A 21,095-nucleotide genomic window follows, 5' to 3' on the forward strand; every position below is an offset into this window, starting at 1 on the left:
TGACAGCCACTAATCTATACCACCTGAAGAATAAGTCGGTGTAGTGACCTAGGATCATGCAAGTTAGTTCAGTCCCTAAAGAGCACAAGAAAGACCAGGCAGGGCTGCATAAGGTGCCCTGAACTCCAGCACCTCTCTAAATGACCCTATCATCAACTCCCTTAAACAAATGTTAGGTGACAAAATCTTGTGTGAAGCTTAACTGTGTTACACATTTTAGAGTCTAGGGAGAAACCTGATGGTATCAGGCCTATGGGTACTCATGTACAGAAGCTGACTGTTTTCCTGACGTACTCTCTGCAGGGATCAGAGATGTTTTTGCCTTTGCCAGGATGTTTGACGTTGGAAATTGAGTCAGAGACACACTTGAAATTTGAGATCCTTGGGATTAAACTTAATTTTCACTCTTCCAGTTTTATGAGTATGTTTTTTTTTGTTTGTTTGTTTTTTGTTTTTTAAAGCAAGCCAAGCAAAAAGTAAGGAGGGTGTGGAGAAAGAGGAAGAAAAAGAAAAGAAAGGGACAATAAAGAAAGTTCAGGGGAATTGTATTTTCATCTTGGGTACTTCTCTCCCCCTCCTCAGGACAGCATACCCCTGTCTAGTGTGAAATTGACAGTCATAATCAGGGGGGCTTAAGATATGGAAACCAAATTTTTCAGATGTGTTTCATCTCAACATGACCAATGAGCAACAGGCCGATGGGAAATGAGACTTGTTAATGTCCTCCACCTTCAAGGAAAAGGTGCATTGATTTATTGCTTACATTCTACAATCTCTTCCATGAATGGTAAGCACCTTCTAATGAGTTCCTCTAAAAAGAATGTGTGCTTTTCTGTAACTATGCTTCTATCTAAAAATTAATAGAGAAAGTGACTCGTGAATGTATGTCTCTGAAATGTTAACTATTACCCCTTTGTTAGTGTGTGGATATGCTGGCAACAAGATAAACTTGTCTTATAAAAGAAAAGTACATAGTATATTTGAAACTCAGGCTCTGCTCAAGCAGGAGCACCTGACTTCATCATTACCAACGTGAGAAGCCGGATGGGGTGGCCCATCCCTGACATCTCAAAGCTGGGGAGGTGTAGATAGGAGGAGCCATTCCTGGGGATAGCTAGTAGCTGAATTTGTAATTCCCACATTCAGAGAGCCTGTAAAATAAAGTGACAGAGGAAAGGACCTGATACAACTTTTGGACCTGAACACACACACACACACACACACACACACACACACACGCACACATACACACACACATATACATACAGACACATGCACACATACATATACATGTACCCAGACACATACTTCTACACACACACATACATACACACATGTGCACCCAGACACACATGAACATGCACACACATATACACCATACACATACAGCTAGACACATGCACCCATACACACAAATGCACACACACTAGCACTCAGACCCACACAAACATGGACACACATGAACTCAGACACACAAGAGCATGCACTCACACACACACACACACACACACACACACAACACACACCATACACATGTATACCCACATACGCATGATTGTACATACACATGCACACACGAATCCACCCATACATACATGAGCCAAACACACACACATGCACACACACACACCAATAAAAATGCATTTATATATAAAGCACACAGCATATAGATTCCTAGACCACAGAAACTTGCTTTAAAGCATTCTTAACTCAGGAGTGTAATATGTTGAATTCCATAAGTTTTTATGTTGGTGATACAGTGAAATCAGCACAGCATCTCAAGCCCTTTACTGGGAAGTTAAACCTGAGCTTTGTGAGAGAACACTTGGCTTTATGGAATTCATCTATTGCTCTGGCCACACTGGACTAGTAAGTAGACTGTGACTACGCTGTCCTGCCTGTTCAAGCTAGAAATAATGGCACATCCCTGTGAACTCCTGCATCACTTTGTCTTTGTCTGTGCATTGTCCTTTTACATGCATGTATATAAATATATATACTTACCTATGGGTTCATTCACAAAATAGTAACTATTTGTAATATGCCATATGCCAAGAACTAGATTAACAGTAAATTAAATACACATAACTTTCCTTCTATGAAACTTTCTTTTTTTTTTTTTCCACTGTTCGAGGTTTCTTTGGTGTTCTCATTGGCATGACACTTGAGTGGTTGGTTCCACCATCCATATGCAGATCTTACATTTCATATAATGTTGCAATGTACACTACAGACACATAATACACAAAATATCCTGTCGAACATGTATGCACAAGATATGCATAGCGGACTTACACACTGGGAACTCAGTGGCCTAGGCATGTTTGGCGAGGGTGCGCAGCACAGGAACGCAGCAGGCTCACAGTATAAACCTGGGCCTGCACACAGTTGGCAGTGTGTCTTGGAGACAGTGGGACTGTCACACTAACCAGGTTACCACTACACAAGTACCACTTGGGAGCAGGGTAGAGCTGTGGGAACTGAGATCTTCCCCAGACCACCTCAACACAACTGTACTAACCACAGTTCAGATGAGAAGTGTGGTCTCCATGGAAACCCTGCTGCAGCCTGGACAGTGAGGGGCTAGGACACTGGGTAACTTTAGAACTGCAGCTCCTTCTGGATTCCCCAGAGGGTATCAGCACTCTTCTTCAGGCGGGTCTCTTTCTCAGGAATCAGTGTCACCTTCACAACGTCAGAGATCCCATTTTGTCCCAGGATACAGGGGACACTGAGGAAGACATCATCGTTGATCCCATAGAGACCCTTGATCATGGTGGAAATGTGTAGGGAGCCGTTTGTGCTGCACCCAAACGTGGTGCCGGCTTCCCGCCAAGAACTCAGCAAACAGAGCTGTGGCCCAGCCAAGAGACTTAATGCACATGCACCACATAAGTCACAGCCCACCCCCGGGGCATGTGATTGAGCTACAGGAGGATGCACCAATCAGGTAGCAACACAAGTCTCTGAGGCATGTATAGCAGTGCATTTTCTCCCCCACGTGAGAAGAAGAGGAAGACGGAGAGAGAGAGACCACGTGGAGGGATGGCGGAGAGGCACCACGTGGAGAGAGACTCGGTAAAAGAGATTGCGGGAGGTCCCATGTGGACAGAGACTGGACAGAGAGATCGTTCATGGGGAACTGCGCGTGAGAGGCCGTCTAGACAGTAGAACTCGGTAGGGAGTCCCCGACTCAGAGACAAGTTTTCTGCTCATGAAGCCCCTGCTCAAAGTGCTGTTCAATAAAGGTTATCCGCAGAAGAGTTTGTTTTGTTGCACGCCTGTTCCTAGCGGCGGGAAGCGTGGGCGCGTGAAAAGTGGTGCCGAAACCCGGGAGTAAAAGGCCGCTGAACAGATTCAGAACTGTGGAAGAAGTTTATAGGTAAGTTCTGAGAGACATGTCACTCTTTAGTTTTTACGGGGTGCCAAAAGAACATGCCAAAAACTTAGGCATGTCTCTTCTTGGATTTTCCCGGGTAATAGAAGAAGTATTGCTTGCATTTGTGGTAATTGTTATAACATTACTGTTGTGGAAGTTATCTAGATGGAAAGTTAGCAGGCAGCACCTAGAGAGTAGGTCAGAAACAGAACATGATAAAGAAAAGGACAAGCAAGATGGGCTCCGAGAGACAAGTTCAAAACAAGTCAGAATCGGAGAGGTCCAGGCGGAAAAACCGCTGGACAAAGAGAGGATCTCGTCCGGGGAAACAGAGTACAAGTTTCCCGGAGAGAATACATTGTATCCGTTAAAGGAACAGGCCGCAGAGCTGGTGGAAAAAGGATCACAAACCGAATTTCAATTTGAGAAAATTTTGGAAAAACTAGAGACAAAAGAATTTGGGGCAAAGCAGTCTCAGGGGAAACAAAAGACTTTAGCAAAACAAAAGGTGGCCTCTGCTTTTTCACCTCATGCAGAGAGGAAGTGTGAATTTTCTTTTTGTCCGCCAGAGACATTCCATGCCCCCAGGCAAATGTTTCCGGTGTTTGAGGAGAATAACTTACACAGTTATCAGCCCCTAGAACATAAGCAAGTCAAAGAGTTGGCAGAGGCAGTCAAAATTTATGGAGTCACTGCTAATTTTACTATGTCGTTAATTGAAAGATTAAGCTCTATAGCCATGACACCTGCTGATTGGCAGTTTGTTACTAAAGCTTGTCTCCCAAGTATGGGACAATACATTGAGTGGAAAGCCTTGTGGCAGGATGCTTGTCAGGTCCAGGCTCGCGCCAATGCAGCCGCAGGACAGCCAGCTTGGGATTTTGATATGTTATCTGGACAGGGGCAGTGGGCGGTAAATCAAACCGCCTATCTGGTAGAAGTCTATGGCCAAATAGAAAGGCATGGAAAGCGCTCACTAATAAGGGGGAAGTTTCAGGAAATCTAACAAAAATTATTCAGAGTCCAAGTGAACCTTTTTCGGATTTTGTGGCCAGAATGATAGAGACAGCTGGAAAAATGTTTGGAGACCAAGAACAGGCTATGCCCTTGATAGAGCAGCTAATTTTTGAACAATGTACTAAAGAATGTCATAATGCCATCACCACCTGCAAGGCTAAAGGATTACAAGCCTGGATTAAAGCCTGCAGGGAGATAGGTGGACCATTAACTAATGCAGGTTTGGCTGCAGCCATAAGGCAGCTAGGTCTTTTTAAAAAAGGTGTCAATTGCTTTCAATGCGGAAAGCCCGGTCATATTATATTAAGAGAGAAGGAAATAGAGTTTATAGAATCACTGCTAATTATACAATAAACCTGGATAGGCTGATGCCACCTGGATTGCCGGTCGCTGGCCTATTTCCCAGCCAAAGGGTAATTTGTTTATTCCAGCCCAACCTAGGTGGTCACCTTTCTGTACAGAAAAAAGAGATTCAGCCCTGCATCCTTAGACTGGCTGTCAATCTCGGAGAGTACATTGGGCAGTTAAGGGCCTCTTTACCTTTTCTTCTAATATAAAAACTGTTTATAATAATACCTTAGAGAATTGATCTGGTTCAAAAATGGATGGATATATTGTGGCAGGTTGCCCAGCTGGGCTGCCAATGAAAGTTCTCAGGATTATGTGTGACCACTATTTAGTATAAAAATTTTACTAAATCTGCAAATTATTCTAAACCAATATCTCAGTATCTTTTACATGTGTCCATTGATACTTGTTCAAAAGTTATTTTTGCTTCTCCTTTATCAGGAGAAAAGGCTTCTCATGTTATTACTCATTGTCTTGAAGCGTGGAGTGCATGGGGCATTCCTAAAGTGTTAAAAACGGACAATGCTCCTGCATTTACCTCAGCAAAATTGCTTGAATTTTGCCATCACATGGGAGTTTCACTCCTGACAGGATTGCCTTATAATCCTCAAGGTCAAGGCATCATTGAACGTGCTCATTGAACCCTAAAGGTTTATTTAAACAAACAAAAACGGGGAATTAAAGAGGTACCCCCTACGCCTAAAATGGCCATTTCTACTATACTTCTTACTTTAAATTTTTAAAAATTTGGACACTCATGGCCTTTCAGCTGCCGAGCACCTTGGACAATGGCCTGTGCCACCTAAAGAGCTAGTAAATTGGAAAAATGTCCTCACTGGTAACTGGAAAGGCCCGGATCCTATTTTAATACGATCCAGGGGAGCTATTTGTGTTTTTCCACAGGGAGAAGAAAGTCCAATTTGGATCCCAGAACGTCTAACACGTCGAGTGCTACCAGAACAAGAAGCTGTTCCACCTGCTTCTGATGAGCCTGTCCTGCATGACGATTCAAGCGGAACTGAGTTGGAAGATTCTGTCGGTGTTCCCAAAACCGATGCCCAGGTGCCTTAATGCAAAAATATTTTCTTGTTTGTTTGTCACTATTGTAACCTTTGATGTACTACACCTTTGTCACTATTGTAACCTTTAATGTACTGTACTTGCCCTTAGACACAGAGATAGCAGGGTTATGGGGATTTTAGAACTCTTGCCTTATCAGTAATTTTGGCATGCTTTTGTGCAGAGAGACTGTGTTTCTGCTCTAGATGGTGTGCAAACTCCGTACTCAACAACAACGTGACAAAGTGGTCATAGCACAAGCTCTGGCTGCACTCGAAATGGGCACCTCTCCCTCTGTTTGGCTTAATATGCTTAAGGAAAAATGTTGGGTCTGTGTGTGGATAGCCCCTGCACCCTGAGCTTTTCGAGGCATTGCACCAGGATCGGGTGTCCTACACTAAGGCAGCCTTTGCACCCTGCAGGGCTTCTTCCCATTGCATGCAGGAAGGTGCCTTACCCAAAAATTATTACTGATCATGGTCTTGAACCCTAAAGGTCCAACAAGAGCCTGATGGTTGATCGGCCATATTTTTATTTAAGAAAGTAGGGGGAGATGTAGGGAGCCGTTTGTGCTGCACCCAAACGTGGTGCCGGCTTCCCGCCAAGAACTCAGCAAACAGAGCTGTGGCCCAGCCAAGAGACTTAATGCACATGCACCACATAAGTCACAGCCCACCCCCGGGGCACGTGATTGAGCTACAGGAGGATGCACCAATCAGGTAGCAACACAAGTCTCTGAGGCATGTATAGCAGTGCATTTTCTCCCCCACGTGAGAAGAAGAGGAAGACGGAGAGAGAGAGAGACCACGTGGAGGGATGGCGGAGAGACCCCACGTGGAGGGATGGCGGAGAGGCACCACGTGGAGAGAGACTCGGTAAAAGAGATTGCGGGAGGTCCCACGTGGACAGAGACTGGACAGAGAGATCGTTCGTGGGGAACTGTGCGTGAGAGGCCGTCTAGACAGTAGAACTTGGTAGGGAGTCCCTGACTCAGAGACAAGTTTCCTGCTCATGAAGCCCCTGCTCAAAGTGCTGTTCAATAAAGGTTATCCGCAGAAGAGTTTGTTTTGTTGCACGCCTGTTCCTAGCGGCGGGAAGCGTGGGTGCGTGACAGAAATGGGATGCACCCGCCTCAGGTTCTTCATTATGCTCTCGGCCAAGTCTGCCACCGAGAGGCCAATGGCCCAGGATGTGTAACCTTTCAGCTTCATCACCTCATAAGCACTGTCAACCACCTGCTTGTGGACCTCCTTCCACTGCTCCTTATCCCTGTCACTGCCCATGTCTGGGATCAGAGACTTCAGGGACACCCCAGCCACGTTCACACCACTCCACACAGGCACACTGGAGTCTCCGTGTTCTCCCAGGACCCACCGGTGACAGCTCTGCGGGTGAACTCCCAGTTTTTCCCCCATCAGGTAGGAAACGAGCTGAATCCAGATTGCAACCACTTCCAATAACTTGGCTTTTGGGAAAGCCACTGATTTTCCAAGCCACGTAGGTCAAGATGTCCACTGGGTTTGAGACAATAAGCAGCTTGCAGTGAGGACTGTACTTCACAATGTTCGGAATGATAAACTTGAAGATGTTCACGTTTCGCCGGACCAAATTGAGTCGGCTCTCTCCCTCTTGCTGATGGGCCCCCGCTGTGACAGTGACCAGCTTGGAGTTTGCAGTCACGCTGTAGTCTTTGCCGGAGACAATCTTTGGTGTTCTGAGGAAAAGGTTGCCATGCTGGAGATCCATCATCTCTCCCTTGAGCTTGTCTTCCATGACATCAACAAGGGCAGGCTCATGTGCCAAGTCCTTCGTTAAGATACTGATGGCACAAGCCATGCCAACAGCACCAACCCCAACAACTGTGATCTTATTCTGGGGAACCTGTTCTTCCTTAACTAGATTCACAATCAGCTGGTCCTTGAGGGTTGCCATCTTGGACTTTGAGTCTTTTGGGACTGCTAGTGCACGATGGGGTGGCGATGGGCGAGCAGCAGCGTGACCGGAGCTCAGCGACAGTGTCTCTAGAACCTCTGTGTAAGTTTCTATCTGGGGCAGAAAGACAGCCCTTCATTTACTACTCATACTACTAATAAGTGAATGATTATCAGTGGAGCTACAGGACCTATGGACCTTTTCTCTTGTTATTTTTATATTTATTTATGATTTTAAGCAAGGTAACAAAGACGCCTGATCAAAATGTGACCTGAGAAGGTCATAGGGAAGTATTCCTTGGGGACAAAATGACACAGAGGCATATGTGCAGATTTACTCAATATCCACTTTCAACATTCTCCCTACCAGATCCCAAACAGTGTGTGTGTGTGTGTGTGTGTGTGTGTGTGTGTGTGTGTGTGTGTTGTATACATATGGATGGTATATGGATGTGGTATGTGTTTGTATGTGTGGTGTGTACATGTAGTGTGTGCATATGTGTGTGTATGTGTATGTGGCATATGTGTGTTGTGTGTGTGTGTGTGGTATATACATGTGGTGTGTATGTATATGTGTGTATATGTGGTATGAGTGTGGTGTGTATTATATGTGGTATGTACATGTGGGGTGTGTATGTGTCTGTGTTACATACATGTGGAGTGTGTGTATATGTGTGTATATGTGGTATGTGTGTGGTGTGTATTGTGTGTGGTATATACATGTCAGGTGTGTGTGTGTTGTATACATGTGGATGTGGTGTATGTATGTGTGGTGTGTAAATGTGGTATGTGTGTATATGTGTGTATGTGGTATGTATGTGGTGTGTGTTTGTGTGTGTGGTGTGTATATGTGGTATGTGTGCATATGTTTGTATGTAGTATGTGTGTGGTGTGTGTTTGTATGTGTAGTGTGTACATGTGGTACATGTGTATATGTGTGTATGTGGTATGTGTGTGTGGTATGTACATGTGGTGTCTGTGTGTGTGGTATTTACATGTGGTATGTGTGTCTATGTGGTATGTATATGGTGTGTAAGTGTGTGTGATATGTACATGTGGTGTGTGTGTGTGTGTGTGTGTGTGTGTGTGTGTGTGTGTATTCCTTTCTGTCTGGAATGGGCCATGGATTACCACTAAGATAGTTTACTCATCTATGCATCATTCCCTCCACCCTCATTTCTGGAGTCCGCCTACATACCATACATCACTAGCTACTTAGGATCCCATGAGGATCACATGGTGCCACAGATGTCACACGGCTTACTGTTTGTGTCTAGGGACTGTTTGAGTAGTCATATGTATGTGTGGTATGTGTGTATGTGTATCTGCATGTACATGTATGTACAAGTATGTATGAGTGCACACATGTGTGCGTATTTGTGTGTGTGAGTCTATGAGTGTGTGTGTACATGTGTGTATGAGTGCACATGTATGTGTGTGTGTGAAGTGAGAATGAGAAAGGCTGGAAAATAAACATAAAAAGAAAGAAGTAATCCCAGGAAGCACTGAGCACAGCAGAACACGTCAAACATGGTCACAGCAGTGGAAGGGACAGCCAAGCAAACCAGCGCAGTGAGGGTTAAGTAGGAGCCACAGTGTGAGTGACCCAGAGATGACCCTGTGAGAGGAAGCACGGTGGGAGCCATTTTTGTCATTTCCCTGGGTTTTCCCAGAGGTCATCATTCTATTTGTTATCACTAGTACAGGAGGAAAATATCATATCATCCACGTTTAGCCTAGTTCTGCAACTCATAATAAAAAACAGACCAACACACACATTTATTAAGCTTATTCTGAAGCTTTTTAATGTCATATATTTAATTATCATATTTTACCTCTTCACGTGTTCACATTGCCATCAACCAGAACTCACTGAGGGACAGGGAAAATATTTTTGGATATGTCTGTAAGTTATATTTGTGGCTTAAATTTTACATTCACAACTGAGAACAGTAAGTGGTGAATAAATATTCTGAAAAATGTGTAATTACCCAAATAGAAGTGAAAATTTAAAAAATGATATAATTTGACTGATTATCAAACATTTGCCGTATTTATGTATCTTTTATTAACCTATGCCAATTATATAAAACGTAAACATGAATATAATCTTTTGATGTTTATCCCAGCCCTCCTTTATTTAACTTGCCTCGGAAATGAAGTTCCTGAGGCAGAGATAAGCAAAGCTGTCTTCATGCTGGGCTTCATAAAGGATCAATCGTCCCAAAGGATGGGAGGACAAGGGCAGATGTAATGGTGGTGACCTGGGGGTTGGGGTGGGAAGACTGACTAAGCTGTGCCTACTCAGATTCTGGTCCTCTATAGCCTGTTAGCACCTTATGACCTGACTTGGAGGACTAGGTGGGGACAGGGGTCAGAGGGACCTGCAGTTTCTGCCATTTCCTAAATGCCAAGGTGCTATGTCCAGAGGTGTAGAATGTCCTCCATGTCATCACTGTCATCTGCTTACTTTTAGTAGTGCGACTCTCAGCCATCATGGCCTGCTACCCACTGCCTGGATAGCCGTGACACTGAGCCACTGACACCTCCTAAAGTCACCGAGGCAAAAGTGGTTGCTATGAATGCTCACTCAACAGCCGAACCCCAGCCTCCTCCTTCTCATCCGCATCCTCACACGCACACCTCCCAGCTTAGGTCTGTCTGCCTGTCATTTTAAAATTTTGTTATATTTAAAAATTTCATAGCTATAGGATGTTAGTTTATAAGCGTTTCTACAGGTCTGATTCCAATCTGCTTAAGCATTTTGCTTTGAGAGGGAGAGTCCCAAGTATCACTTAACAGTGGGTGCTGGGGTACTCCACTGTGACGGACAGTCAGTTGTCTTTTTGTTCAACATGAAGTTTTGGTTTCTTTGAATTATTATTGACTCAATTTTTACTAGAATTTTGAATATAAATTGTTAGTACCTTAAGTATTATGGTTTCACAGCTATAAGAATCTTAGCCCATTAGCAGTGAATGCTAATTTAAATTATGAGATTGCATTAGGTGGATACCTGTTTTCAAGAGCAAGAAATTGTAGCAAATAAAAATGTAGGCAGTAGTCAGCCAGGCAGTTTCTAATGACATCTAGAGCAGTCCTTTTTAACTTGTGAGTCACAACCCTTTTGGAGGTTGATGTGCCCTTTCATGGGGGTCACATATCAGAGACCCTGCATATCAGGTATTTACATTATGATTTGGAACAGTAGCAGAACTGCAGCTATGAAGTAGTAACAAGATAATTTTATGGTTGAGGGGGTCACCACAACACAAGGAACTGTAGTAAAAGGTCACAGGATTAGGAAGGGTGAGAATTTCTGCTCTGGGGGGGGGGGGGGGATTTAACAAACTTACACTCCCTGAGAACAAAGGCAAAAGCATGCTTCTTTTCAGTTTACTACTGAGTGTTGGAACCTCTGACTGCAAACCCAGAAACCCACAACCATCTTCTCTTCCTGTGCTCAGTCCTGTGCATCCAACCTCACGAGCAAGACGAGAAAAAACAGAGGTCCAACATTTCAACACCTGCTAACCTTTGCGGTGCTTGGGATGGGTAGGGAGGGGAAATAGAAAGTCATATTTGCAGCCAAGGAAGGTTATTTCAAGATCCAAGTAAAAGGCAAAGCATTTTTAATTTCTCTCAGAAGAGGAGAAGCATAAATAGCAAGAAATATTCTTAAAGCGAATGTTTTTTTTAAAAGCATTTAATGTCTTTAGTCACAATTCAGGAAATTAAGAATGCTTTGGAAGCTCATCTCACCCCAGTTAGAATGGTTATGACTAAGGGGAAAAAAACAAACACTGGCAAACCGTAGAGGAGGAGAAAGTGGTTTTTCATTGTAGTGCAAATAATTAAACTGGAACAGCCATGAAGGAGGAAGTAAAGAAACTGCTCAAAAAAACTAGAAAGAGAACTACCATAGGACCAACTATACCATTACTGGGTGAAGACCCAAAGAAGTATGTATCCTAGTGCAGAGACGTAAAATATTCATGTACACTGCTGTCCCATTCACAGGAGCAATGGATGGAGCTGACCTAGCTGTCCGTCAATCGATGAATGGATAATGAAAATGTGCTACATGTTCACATGGAATTTTATTCAGCAATAAAAAAGTGTGGAACTGGAAGTTGCAGAAAAAAAATATGGTATGGATCAAGTTGAAAAATATGTTAACGATTTTCAGCTAGCCCAGACTCAGAAAAATAAGTATACACACATTCACCGTGATTGCTTCTATTGCGTGTGTATGAGAGGCCACATGGGAGAAAATGTGGGTTAAGATCCTGAAACTAGAAAGGAACCACAAGAGTGACAAGGCATGTTAGGAGGGGGTGGTGGAGCGGGTAATATGTGTAACATGTGACATGGACAGGGGAAGGAATACTGGTGTGTGTGTGTGTGTGTATGTGTGTGTGTGTGTGTGTGTGTGTGTGTGTGTGTGTGGATAGAGAAGACCTGTTTCTTTGCAATCAAATTTTAAAGGCCAGAACACTTGAGGATTGTTGAAACGTTAGAACTGGAAAGGACCTGCATTGGAAACAGTGTGAAGAGCTGATAAAGAGTTCTGCACATAATAATTGGGTGCAGTGACCCCAACTGCACTAGAGAACAAAGAAGAAGTGGTTGTTTTGCCACATACAGTCACTAGCGTTGCTCTTTTTGGAGAAACAGGATAGGTAACCTGTTTGGGAAAAGTTTCATTTAGGTTTCTGTACCCAGAAAATTGGCCACACTAAAGTAAAATGAGTTTTGAACAGGCGTTTGGGAAATAGGCCAAGCTTCAATATAATTCAAGTACAGAAGGTAAAGCTTTATTTTAACAAAAGAAAACTGATGTACCCAAAATAAGTGTTAGAGTACCACTGCAAAGTTCTCTGGCCTGGAGCTAGTCAGTTGTCCTTTCTGGCCTTGCAGTCTGTCTCTGCGACAGACTGAAGATGGTGTGATGTTCCATAGCAGTAACTCCAGCACTAAAGAAGATGCAGAAGAATCAGGAATTGAGGCCAGCGTGCTTATACATAGCATGACCTCATCTTAGAAAAAACAAGGACATAAAGAGACCAGAAAGAAATTCCAACAGTCACTGGCTGTGGGCTTTGAACACATTGTCTGTGCTCTGGAATCTTCTTACTTATCAAAGGAGGATGTATCAATACCCATCTCCCAGGAGTAACACAAACAATGCTAACAGAGTCAAGGATAGTGGTACACATTTAACACAAATTTCTAGCCTCTAAAATGCCTTAAATGAATCCACTGCAATGTGCCATCTATATAAAAGTTTCTGATGACTCACCAAAGTTGGGTCAAGGTGAAGGTGAGCAGTTTGAATTGATTTTAATATCTTCAATTTATTTAAGTCTTGAGAAATAATCCAGCTAAAACATATGGTTGCAAGGCTTTGGGAATACCATCTGCCACAAAATCTACCATCCTTTTTACTAGCCCTACAGGAACATTGAATCTAAATGTTCAACCTTGATAGTTGTCTCAAAGAAATTAAGGTTATCAAATTCAATTCCAATGATAGATAATGGTTAATATGTGCCACTATAATTTAGAGGCTATGGCATTAAATATAGAGATTATAGAAAATCCAACTTTCTACTGATTTCATAACTCATGGAGATAGAGAAAGAGGGTAATCTGATAAAGAGTTCTGCACATAATAATTGGGTGCAGTGACCTCCAACTGCACAAGAGAATAAAGAAGAAGTGGGTATTTTGCCACACATGGTCACTAACTTTGTTCTTTATGGAGAAACAGGATAGGTAACCTGTTTGGGGAGTTACTTCTAGGTTTCTGTACCCAGAAAATTGGCCACTCTAAAGTAAAATGAAGTTTTAACGGGCTTTTGGGGATGTTTACTCGATTTTGATAATTGGATGATTATTACAGTCCCAGCTGTAATCTTCGTCGTATTGTTAATGCTCTGAAATGTGTGCATTCTATAGCCTGCAGGCCACACCTGGCCCAGGGTTGCTATTAATATGGCTCACCAGAACACTGAATGCATACTTAAAACACTACGGGACTTTTGTGTTTGTGTGTGTGTGGTTCTTGAACATGAACTTTGTGAATGATGGTATGTTATAATACCATGCAAAATAAATGTGCTTTTGTAGTCATAATCTGTAGACCAAGTGCTGCACAGCCCTGCTAGGTAAGGAGCTGACTGGAGTGTGGATAAGGACAGAGGAACAGGTTAATGATCAAGGTAAACACGGAAATGGGGGCTAGAGGAAGCAGGCACCTTTGGGAAGACGACCTCTCTTGAAAATGGAAACAGTTCCTGAGAAGGCTGTGATTCACTGAAAATGTGTGTTCCCCAGGAGGCTAATGATGAGTTCTTGTCCTAGTGAGACTGTGCTTTCTTTCAGTACTTCCAACCTCACCACCGAAAAGAGCTCTTGTGACTCTTCCAGCCTTGAAATGAGGGCTTGTGCCTAGTCTTACTGAATCTTGTTACGCCATGTTTGGTTGTTATCCCTGCTCTTTTTAGAAGGGAAACAGAGAAGCAGTGGGTTAGGGGAGAGGGGGAAATGTATGTGTGTGTGTGTGTGTGTGTGTGTGTGTGTGTGTGCACGCACATGCACATGTAACAGACTGGGAGGAGTGTAGTGTAGAGATGGGAGGCTGTGATTGGGATCTATTGTATGAGAGAAGAAGTAGTAAGAAGTAAAGGGGGAGATAAAAGATTAATCTCAAAAGGGAGGCTGCATTCAGAACTGTCACTCACTGTCTTCATACAGATGGACTTCACATCACTGAAACTCTTTCCACTTCACCCAGGAGAACCTCATATTACCCTGCATATCTCTTAGCCTGTCATAATGTGCACCCTTCCCCCTGAGCCCTTTATCTCGTCCCCTCTGGAACTCAGAGCACATCAGCAGCAAAATCCCCCACTTCTTCATCTCTTCTTACTTCCCCATTTTGCTCTGAAACCCACGTGCTTATTAACTTTATCTACTGGGCCGGGTTTACTTCTTTCTTTTTGTATCTCACACGCATAGGCACTGGAGAGGACAGATAGGTGTTTTTCTCATTTCCTATCACTGTTTGCTCACACAATTTGACCCTTTACTCTCCCCTTAACTCCCCTGGATTGCAAGCATTGGGGAAGACCACCTTCTTCCCAGGGATGCCCTTCTCCGTTGTCTTCCCTGCCGGTACCCACCTTCATTAACTGCTTATTGTCTTGACACTGCTTTTCTTTCTGTTGGTGTTTCTATTAACATGCTTGGCTACATCAGCTGCCCTTTACCTAGTAATGTGGCCGAGGATCCTCTCAGCTCCTCCGTCTCCTCCCATTTTATCTCCTCCTCCACCTGTACCTCACCTTTTAATTTCCACTCTCTTTCTCTAGACTTTAACCTGTGTTGCTTCCAGTGACTCTAATTAAATCTCTCAACTGTGTATTCTCTATCAATTCTACGGGAATCTATCCTCCATCATCCTCTGTCATCTCCAAAGTCCCCATTCCTGGCCTCTACTCTGCTTCCTTGCCCACTATCTCCTTGTGGCCTCGGTTGCCAATTCACTGACTTAAATTTTATGGCACATCCATAAATTCCACCTCTTGTGGTGGATCTACTTTGTCTGTTCCTCCTCTCCCCAGCTTTGTCAAACTCAACCCCAGCTGGCTTTCCATCAATGCCATGCTTGCATTTAAGGCAGCTGAAGTTGAAGAAAACCTAATCTGGCCGAGTGCTCCAACTTAGAGATCGGGCCAGACATCTCTAGTCTCCATTCAGCATAACTAGAGATCAGGCTTTTCTGGGGATAACATGGAAGGTATTCAGAGAGATGATAAAACCTGAGGAAAAACTGGACTCGGATAAGAGATTTGGAAAAACAAACAAAACACAAAGAACGATGTTGGGGCTGGGACTACAAAAGTGGCCACAGCCATGTAAGCCACTGGGAAAATTCTAGACATGTTTTACACGGTAAAATTAGCAGGATTTGCTAAGTGTCATTAGCTGGGACAATTGTTTGTATCTATGCATACCAGGTAGAAAGCGGAAAAAACGAGTGAAGGCAGTCATTTCTAAATTTAAGATTTTATCCAGGATACTTCCTTGGAGGAGATTTATTAGGAAAGCCTCTCTCTGCTTTGCTACTCTTTCTGCCTTTCTGCATTCCCGAGACTCATTCCTGATGCTTCATACTTTTCCCATTTTTTTTGTAGCTTTTATTCTATAAATTCTATTTATTATCTTCAAGATGAGAGGATAGAGAAAAGATGCTGACTCCTACCACCTATTAAAAAAAACTTTTTAAAGAAAAGGAATGCAAACAGAGCTAAGTACTGTACTAATTACTGTTCAATATTTTTCCATTTCTACATGGAAGGATGGTGCCTGCCAGATGACTGAACATAACGGTTTAAGAAGTAGAAAATGGAACTACAGTGGAGGCCATAGGCAAAGAGAACAGGCACCAAGAATTGATGAACCTCCAGTTAGCACCATCTTAAAATTCCTGGCGAAGCAATAAGCACCCTCTTGTCTGAAGCCTTATCCTTTTGTATTGTGTTATTCTCTTATACGAGTAGCTGACAATTTATTTTGATCCGTTCCTTATCTATATCTTTTCTGGACTACCAGCTTCATGAGACGGTGGATGCCTTAGCATTGTCTTTGGGAACCAGGAGCAATACTTCCTGCATAGTGAGTGAAGTTCCCCTCAGGTCTTCCTTCAGGAGCAGTGATATGACTCCGGCTTAGGGTGTCAACATTTTTACAGTGATGGCTTTAGTGTGGTCAAAATAACCAGTAGAACAAACTGTGAGCAAATGCTTGATGGCTTTAGTGTGGTCACATAAACCAGTAGAACAAACTGTGAGCAAATGCTTTGGAGGTCTCCAGGTACTGTTTAAAGGGACCTGGACTAAAAGCAATACCAACTCAAATGAGAAAACAGTGATGGCAGACCAAAAGAAAGCAGCTGGGTCCCGGTGACTTTACTGAAGACCTTGGGTTTCCAACAGATCTTGGATGAGGTCAGTAAGCTCATGTCTAACAAGTATGTGATAGTGGTCAACACATTCTGGCTCTTCTTTCAGTTTGATCAATCTTGCTTAACTTTACCTTTCCTGCCATTTCAAAACAGTAGAATCCAGGCTAATACAAGCCGTAACTGAATGATCTGAACAGAGGAAGATGTATGCACAGAATGTATGATGTACGCCTAGAACAAAATATATTTCATTAGAAATTATTTAGTGAATGCTCGGAAGGCATATACAATGAAAAACAGCTTAAATATAAAGGAAAGAAATTAAGCTGATGGAAAACAAGCAAGGATGCGTAGCAGAAAAGAGGCGAGGTGTGGGAAGATGGTCCAGGGAGTGAGTACCTGTTCTGCAAGCAGGACAACTTGAGCTTGAAGCCCCAGCCTCTGTGTTAGAACTCGGGCATGACTGCATGTGACTATGCCCAGCACTGAAGGTGGAACAGAGACACCCTGAGAGTTTACTGGGCAGCCAGACTAACCCAGTGAACTTCTGGTTGGTGACTGACCCTGTCTCCAGGAAACAAGGCAGAGAGGTTAAAAAAAAGAATATATTTTGCATGCTGTTCTGGCCTCTGTACGTATGTGTGTATGTGTGTATATATGTGTACATCCACGTACTCATGTGCATAACACACACACATGCACACACACGCACACAAATACAAACAAGAGAAAGAAGGGGAGGTTAGCAACTCAATTTTTCATAGAGTTAGAAAGAGCAATTTGCAAATTCATTTGGAATAACAAAATACCTAGGATAGCGAAAAGTATTCTCAACAATGAAAGAAATTCTGGGGTAATCACCATTCCTAACCTCAAGCTATATCACAGATCAATTGTGATAAAAACTACATGGTATTTATACAGAGACAGGCAGGAATATGACTGAAGACTCAGAAATGAATCCATATACCTATGGTCACTTGATCTTAGACAAAAGGGCTAAAACCACTCAATGGTAAAAGGACAGCCTCTTCAACAAATGGTGTTGATTCAACTGGCAGTCAGCATGCAGAAGATTGCAAATCAATCCTTTCTTATCTCCTTGTACAAAGCTCAAATGCAAGTAGATCAAAGACCTCCACATAAATCCAGGTACACTGAAACTAATAGAACAGAAAGTAGAAAAGAGCTTAGAACACATAGGCAGAGGAGAAACTTTCCTGAACAGAACACCAATGGCTTATGCTCTAAGATCAAGAATTGACAAATGAGACCTCATGAAATTGCAAAGTTTCTGTAAGGCTAAGTAAGGACACTGTCAACAGGACAAAATGGCAGCCAAAAGATTGGGAAATGATCTTTACCTATTTTATATCTGGACTAATATCCCACATATACAAAGAACTCAAAAAGTTAGACTCCAGAGAATCAAATAATCCTATTAAAAATGGGGTACAGAGCTAAACAAAGAATTCTCAACAGAGGAATACAGAATGGCTGAGAAGCACCTGAAGAAATGCTCAACATCCCTAGTCATAAGAGAAATGCAAATCAAAACAACCCTGAGATTTCACCTCACAACCAGTCAGAATGACTAGGATCAAAAACTTAGATGACAGCAGATTCTGGCGAGGCTGTGGAGAAAGAAAGAGGAACACTCCTCCATTATTGGTGGAGTTGCAAGCTGGTACAACCACTCTGGAAATCAGTCTGGCTGTTCCCCAGAAAACTGGATATAGTACTACTTGAAGACCCAGATATTCTACTCCTGGACATATACCCAAAAGTCTCTCCAATTTATAACAAGGACACATGCTCCACCATGTTTATAGCAGCCTTATTTATAATAGCCAGAAGCTGAAAAGAACCCAGATGTTCTTTAACAGAGGAATGGATACAGAAAATGTGGTACATTTACACAATGGAGTACTACTCAGCTATTAGAAACAATGACTTTATGAAACTCTTAGGGAAATGGTTGGAACTAGAACCTATCATCCTGAGTGAGGTAACCCAGTCACAAAAGACCATACATGGTACACATTCACTGATGAGCTGATACTAACCCCCCAAAGCTCTGAATAACCAAGAAAAAATTCACATTCTTTGCTTTTCAAAGGCCATCAATGACAAATGTTTGCTTTGTCAAGAGTTCTGTCCTGAGTCCATTTCTATGATTTATTACATTTGCTGATTTGCATATGTTTAACTACCCTTGCATTTCTGGGATGAAGCTAACTTGATCAAGGTGAGTGGTCACTTTTTTATGTTAATCAAATTTCCAAGTATTTTACTGAGAGTTTTTACATAACTCTATCAGGAACATATTGTTATTGTGTCTTTTCCTTGTTTAGGTAAGTGAATAAAAGTGGCTTCATAAAAAAGAGTGTGAATGTGTACCCCCTTTTTTGGTGAGGAGGGGGTTGCTTGTCTTTTTGTTTTTAATTAGATACTCTGTATTTATATTTCAAATATTATCCCCTTCCCCACCCCTCTCCCATCCCCCTTCCCCATCCACTGGTGTTCAGAAAGGTGCACCCTCTCCTAATCACCCTCTCCACTTCAGCTCCTTGGCATTCCCCTACATTGGGAAAATGTGCCCTCACTGGAACAAAGGCCTCATCTCACATCAATTACAGACACTGCTGTCTTCTGCTACATATGCAACTGGAGCTATGGGTCTTTCCATTTGTGCTCTATGGTTAGTGTTTTAGTTCAAGGGAGTTGTGGAGGGTTTGGCTAGTTATGCTTTGGTACATGGTTCTAAACACTAGAGACCAAAAAGTCTCCACCATAAAACTCTTAAAGATAATAAATACTTTCAGAAAAAGAGCAGGATAAAAAACATGTAGAAAAAAAAAAAACAAAGAAACAACTCACAGACCTTATGAAGCTCAAAGAGAAAAAAGATCAGAATGTGGATGCCTCAGTCCTTCTCAGAAGGGAGAACAAAACACTCACGGAAGGAAATACAAGGTCAAATAGAAGAACTGGGATTGAAGTAAAGATCAATTAGAGACTGGCTCACCTGGGGATCCACCAAACTCAAGCACTATTGCTTATGCCAAGAAGTGCTTACTGGCAGGAGCCAGATATGGAAGCCTCATCAGAGGCTCTGCCGGAGTCATACAGATACAGATGAGGATGCTTGCAGCTACCCATTAGACTGAACACAGGGACCCCAATGAAGGTGCTAGAGAAATGGCTGAAGGAGCTGAAAGGGTCTGCAATCACATGGGAAGAACAAGATTATCAACCAACCAAACCCTCCAGAATTCTCAGGGTCTAAAACATCAACCATTGAGCACACATGGGGAGACCCATGGCTCCAGTTTCATTTGAAGCAGAGGATAGCATTGTCTGGCATTAATGTAAGAAGAGCCCTTTGGTCCAGTGAGGGTACATTTTCCCAATGTAGGGGAATGCCAAGGAGCTGAAGTGGAGAGGGTGATTGGGAGTAGGAGGACCTTCATGGAAGCAAGTGGAGGGGGAAGAGGGATGGAGCATTGGAAAAGGGGATAACACTTGAAATGTAAATATAGATAATATCCAATAAAATAATATGTGAAATGTGTACATTGGAATTGCTCAAGAAACTTGATAAAGGACAAATTATTAGACTTTATACCCAGCAGATGTTGGATGGATCATCCAAGTTCCAAGTTGAAGTACATTTGCACCTCTGAGAACACTGACAATAGATTTTGCACACTGTTCTGGTCTCTGTATACACATTTGTGTGTGTGTGTGTGTGTGTGTGTGTGTGTGTGTACATCCATGTAGTCATGCACATAAGATACACACACACACACACACACACACACACACACACACACACACAAACACACAAGCCCAAACAAGAGAAATTAATTAGATGAAAATTGTGGAAAAAGAGTATATTTGAGTTACATTGTATTTAGAAACTGTGGGTTGCTGGGAAGCAGCATGGGGCAGAGATGGTACTTAATTCTGTTAACTGAGAAATTAGCACAGAAATGAGAAAGAAGCCAGCTACAAGGAGTACCAGAGAAAGCCTTCCTATTCACATGTGGATTGAGTTTGAGGACATTTATCTGATAGTGTCTGAGAAATGCAGTGAGATCCTGAGAAACACAGGAGATGGGAACCAGAGGCAAGAATTGCGGGGGTCGGAGAGGAGAAAATGAATGAGGTACAGAGGAGAGGTCAGGAAGGAGGAGGAGGGATGGAGTCTGTGGAGGAACATTTGTGAATAAAGGAACCCATGTTTCGAACAACCAGTTTTTTTTTTTTTCCTTAAAAAGGATGAGGTAGGGACGCAGAGCGGAGCCTGGCCTACCTGCCAGGCAGAACTGTGGCTCATAGAGGCTGAGCAACTGCAATTGGGAACAGAAAATCAGAACTTCTGTTT

General features: G+C 42.8%; 1 pseudogene across 1 annotated transcript; it reads right to left on the bottom strand.

The window, feature by feature from the left end:
* Positions 1–2,406: 2,406 nt before the first annotated feature.
* On the bottom strand, positions 2,407–7,735 carry LOC308435137 (L-lactate dehydrogenase A chain-like; annotated as a pseudogene). The gene is made up of 2 exons: positions 6,916–7,735; positions 2,407–2,778 (listed from the first exon to the last, which is right to left on the bottom strand). The product of its transcript is annotated as an L-lactate dehydrogenase A chain-like (transcript).
* Positions 7,736–21,095: the final 13,360 nt, after the last annotated feature.

This window comes from Micromys minutus (genome assembly GCF_963924665.1).
Source record: "Micromys minutus genome assembly, chromosome: 22".
NCBI classification, from domain to species: domain Eukaryota; kingdom Metazoa; phylum Chordata; class Mammalia; order Rodentia; family Muridae; genus Micromys; species Micromys minutus.